Source organism: Papilio xuthus, unplaced genomic scaffold (genome assembly GCF_000836235.2).
Source record: "Papilio xuthus unplaced genomic scaffold, Pxut_1.1 DF825017.1, whole genome shotgun sequence".
Taxonomy (NCBI): Eukaryota; Metazoa; Arthropoda; class Insecta; order Lepidoptera; family Papilionidae; genus Papilio; species Papilio xuthus.
In genome coordinates this window covers 5,208,413-5,213,744 of record NW_013533632.1, presented here as the reverse complement: position 1 = coordinate 5,213,744, position 5,332 = coordinate 5,208,413, and the positions used below count along the sequence as shown (strand labels likewise).

Here is a 5,332-nt window from a genome sequence, read left to right as displayed (position 1 = left end):
CGCAACACACCTTTCGTCACAAACCACCAGATCACAGCGTTAGACTGGCGCACCTCGAAAGACGACTGAGCAGACCATTGTCTGGTAAACTCACAACTTAACCAAATATTAATTACCGTAGCTTTCCATTGCCGAAACACATATTCTTGTATCTCATTATTTTGAAACAAATTGATATCTAAACTTCATATGTTTGTATGGACATGCCGGCAATGGAAACCATCAATTACATTTTTCATATTCATGTTTAACATCAATACCTAACTTAGAAACGCGATTTATCGTGTAAATTAAACATCTATTCATTTTATTTAACATTTAATTCAACAACATATATTGGCCAATAAGTTGAACTAAATCTATCAAGTTTTTAACTTGATTAGATTGAAGATAGCTCTGGTAAATGTATTTAAAATTATATTTTGACTTGTTAACTTACATATTTACTCAAACAAATTGTATAGCGGAGCAACAAGCAGCCACGGTCGCTGAATTAGTCCAGGTTACGGCGCAGCGCGACGCTCACGAAGCCCTTATGGCAGCTGACAGGTTAGTTTTTTGCATTAGCAAATACCCAGTTGCCGTTCCTTTATCGTTAAAATAACAAAGTTTCCATTGCTGATAGACATCTCGTAACAAGATGAAAGTTGTACGGTATTCATACCGTATTCTTACTATAAGAGAATTTAAATTGGTCCTCCACTGCCGCTTTATATTCCTGTTTTATTTTTTAATTGTTTTAATGTCGGAACATTCACTAATAACCAAAACAACTCGTGTTTCTCGATTGAATACTTAGTGTTGTCGTGTAAAATGAGAGGGATGTTTATTCATAGTAAATCACAAACACAAACATTTTTCAGAAGGCGCCATACAACCGGCGGGAACGTGACAAAATAGAAAAACGATGCCATACTTGCGTTGCATCACAACCTCAGTGACAAAACCCTGGCCTGGAAGCTAATCTTTACCTTTATCTATAATTCTCTAAAGTTTATTGTTAAAAAATAAATATTTAGATAGAATGGTTGTCTCCTCGTTAAATATGTTCAAGGTTCGCTCGTAATTATGAAATGCTGTTGCCAAAATTTATGGCAGAACTTTGCAGTCTTATAATGTTAATACATTATAGACAAAAATGTAATAAAATATGTAAATTGGTGCCCGAATGTGGCATTGTTACCCTGAAAGCAATTTTCTAAGTCTCGCTGTAAATTATAAGATTGTAGGAATATTATTTATGTATATTTTTAAATCAATAAATCATGACTTGACAATATACTTTGTAAACATATATCCGTATATTTTAGTTAAATATCTGCGAACAATCTATACTAGTATTTCCAAAGGTGAACTTTGAGATATTTCTAATCATTGAGCTTTATTTAGTTTTATTATTTAGAGATTAATGACTACTTTTTTATAAAACTAACGAGAACATACATAAAATTTTGTTAAAGCACCTACAAATTTGTGTTTTTTTAAATTTCGTAGATCAAACTGATATGCCCAGTAATTTTAATATAGTAATATAACGTAAAATGTTTTTTATATGATTATTTAAATATTTGAAAGAATAACCTGCAATTAAATGCATAAATAGTTTTAATAATTCAGTACAATCAATGTTATTACAACGCAAAAATTTATATTTGGTTGGATTTTGTTTATTTTATACGATAACAGATTGTACATATTTAAAAATAATAGATTTTACATCACAAATATAGTCCACGAAGTAATACATCACATTGCTATAAGCCACGTAGTTTTAAAATTAGCAAATTTGAATATATACGAAATAGTCGAGTCTTATTAAATGTATAAAATAAAATTAAAATAATTATTAATTAATTTAATAATTAGTTAAATTAATTAATTGAAAAAATAAATAATTAATTTTATAATTAGTTAAATTAATTATTTTTTATTTTTTAATTAAAGGACAATTATTTTTTGTCATTTTCGAGTTTATTTTCAACGCATATATATAAATAAAGTATTAATATAGGTGATTTATTTCTACTTACACTTAGTATTTTTATTTTCAACACTTTATTGCACTTATTTTTGCGTATTTTTTTATTAATCACTAATGTCGAGCTATTATATTTTATTAATTTTTAACTATACATGCAAACAATGTAGTTAATAATATATAACATATACATAGATTTTCTTTGTTACATAGCTTTTTTATTGAATCTATACAATTCAGTAAGTCTATGTATAGTCCTATTTAATAATGGAAATAAGCAATATATAAAATCTCGTAGTACTTCCACTGTTGACAAATGTATCCGTAATACTGTTTACTCCAAACCAAATATCAAACCAAACGTAGAACGCAATGCCTTAAAGAAAAAAAATATGTTTTTGTGTAAATTTTCTATTTTTTCAATGGTCTACGAGATTAAACAAACATTTTATCATCTATTTTAAACAAAGTAATTTTTTTTCATATATAGATTAACGTAATTATTTGTAAATTGAAAAATATTTGTGTTCTTAAATGTATTTGCAAAGTATATATAGTATATAATATGCATAAATCGTTTTAAATATCTTTTATTTCGTTTTATATAAAATAAAGCGTCTCTAAAGTACTACGCCTTAGGTAATCATATCACAGAAAATGGCAAACTTCGTAAATTCTGTTGGTAATCTTAATAATTTTTTAAAGATTTTTTTTAAGTCATTTTCAAATTTTTTTCGCCAATTATTTTTATTATTCGATCTCTTGATGCTGATTCGAAAAAAGAAAATTAATATATCTCAAATTCAGTTGAGAAATCATTTTAAATCTGCTCACCCATTTATATATTAATTAGCTGGTTTGTTGAACGTGGAGGCTTTGATTTGATGACAAAAATATTTTCACAAAAAGTTGTAGTTTATTTACCAATATAATATGAGATGTTGATGTGCTAGATATGCCAAATGTTGAAACTATAGCGTATATTGTCTCTATAAAATTATGTGTGCTCAATATTAAATTCTGCTTTATCAACAATTTCACTTGTCTGTTTGCAGTCACGTTGCTCGCAATATCGCTTCCTGTTTTAAATTAAATCTTTCTCGGTTGTAAGAGAATTAGTAAGTAAATTATAAACTATTTTTGTACGCATATCGCCTTCGATTTTCACTAGTTATAAAAAAGATATGAAAAGAAGGTTGTTATAAAGAAAGAAAGTGAAAAAGTGATTTGTAAAATTCTATTTTCAAAACTTACAGTAGATTATAAAATAAAACGCTTTAATGTACTGATTAATTGGATAATTAAAAGCAGTGACTATATTTTAGTGTTAGACTTTTAGACTGCGAAGAGCAATATCAATGTTAGAACAATATGATATTTAAGGCTCGGTAGAATTATTAGTCGCAATGCAGCTTTGGCGTCGACACCCCAATCTAGCTTATAAGGCGGGCACATCCTATGTACGCGAACTTCCGTTGCTCCTAAAATGTTACCGATTCTTAGACCCCTTTTTATGTGACGAAAATGCCTTCACATATCTTGCACTTGAAGTGGTAAGAGCGGATTATGTCGAACTCACACCGATTAAAAGCCTCACACGCATGGGGGCGATGCTAAGGGATCGCTTGCGCAAACATCCGCGGCCAAGGGTCAAGGATATAAGATCGTTGCTATAAGGGTCTAAGCGTCGATAACTTTGTGTGTATTTGCTGATATACGATTATGTAACAAAGGATTGCGTGTGCATATACTTAAGAATAGCGCAAACTCTTTAATATAGATAACAAATGAACTTAGGTCTCTTTTTTACCCTTTGCACTGTATTTTCAGGTTTTAATATTTTTAAAAATTAATAGCAATTATCATCGCATTACTTTTTTAATTATTGCTGAATGTTTAATTTTATAATAAGTTAAAGTTAAGTAAATTTTTGTATTGTCTTTGCAGTATTTTTTATTTCATTATACCGCTTACAATGTTCAAATATTTGTTAGATAGCATAAGTCACACAACACATGTCATTTCCCAAACAATGTGCCTCATACCGACAAATAGATTTATAAGAATATTAATAAAACATATAACGTCGTTCTTTATATTAAAAATACTATATTTGTATGTGCTTTCATTGCTGATTCACTCAAATAAGTTTAAAATAAATTTATGTTACAAATATGTTGATTAGTTTTTCATTTTTCATAACTTGTTCTTAGGTAACCCTAACACAACATGAACTGGTACAATGACGACTGGATGTCCAAAATTACTAATAAAAATACGGGAAACGTATTTCGCGATTGCTTAACTTTCACTTCGTAAGTAATACGAAACAGGGTTTGTAAATAAAATAACAAATTTCTATGATGATCACAATTATTTATTCTAAAATACACGATATAAAGATAATACTTATAATCCTGGTATTTTTAATCAAAACCAAGTTACGCACAACGTACATTAATTACAGAAAAGATCTTTTTTCTATATGGTCAATGAAATGCATAGAATGAGAGGGAATAACTAGAATATGTAAAATTATTTTTGTACATATGAAAGTTATTTATTTAAATATTTACATTTTTGATGATTAGTTCCATGATTTGTTTTGTTTCTGCCCGTCCAATGGCACATTTTTTTTATTTGAATTTGTTCCAATAAATAGGACTTGTACTGAATATAAAAAAATATTTATTTTGTACCATTCTGAAAGTTATTTCCTTATTTATTTTAGACTGTCTTCATCTTTTTTAATTATTCGTAAAGGAATTAAATTTTTTGGTTCCAATTGTGTGGTGATTAATAAAATCAAATATTAAAAACAATGTAAATTCGGTCATTTTCTTTTTTTAAAGCAATCATTCAATTTTAAATAATAGATGATGTCTTGATTTATTTTGCGATTCAATACATTCAGTAATGGCTTTAAATACATAATAATTAGTTCACTTCACAGTATATTGAATTTAAACATGTAAAAACTATATTATCACTTTGATTTAAATATTATAAGGAACACATTAATATATTTTGCTTTACTGTTCATTATTGTGCCTCAAATAAACAAAAGAACTTGAATGCTAAAAGCTTAGCGAAATACCAATCAAGCTAACAACAAATTAATTCATATTTATAAGCCTTCATTGAATTTGATTTTAAATTTTTCGGTAACATTTTGAATATAATAACAGAAGAGAAAGGATAGAGCATTAGCAATGATTAACTTCAATCTAATCTTATAAATCATATAAAATTATTTACATTTTATAGTTGTTTTTATTTTGAAATAACTAACATTATTAAGAGTATGAATTATAAATTTTATAAATTACTTATATAAATAAAAACACATAAGAA

General features: G+C 27.4%; 1 long non-coding RNA gene across 1 annotated transcript; it reads left to right on the top strand.

The window, feature by feature from the left end:
- Nucleotides 1-1,804, top strand: LOC106126272 (uncharacterized). The gene is made up of 3 exons (XR_001228334.1): nucleotides 1-84; nucleotides 465-549; nucleotides 864-1,804. It is a non-coding gene; the product is annotated as an uncharacterized LOC106126272 (long non-coding RNA).
- Nucleotides 1,805-5,332: the final 3,528 nt, after the last annotated feature.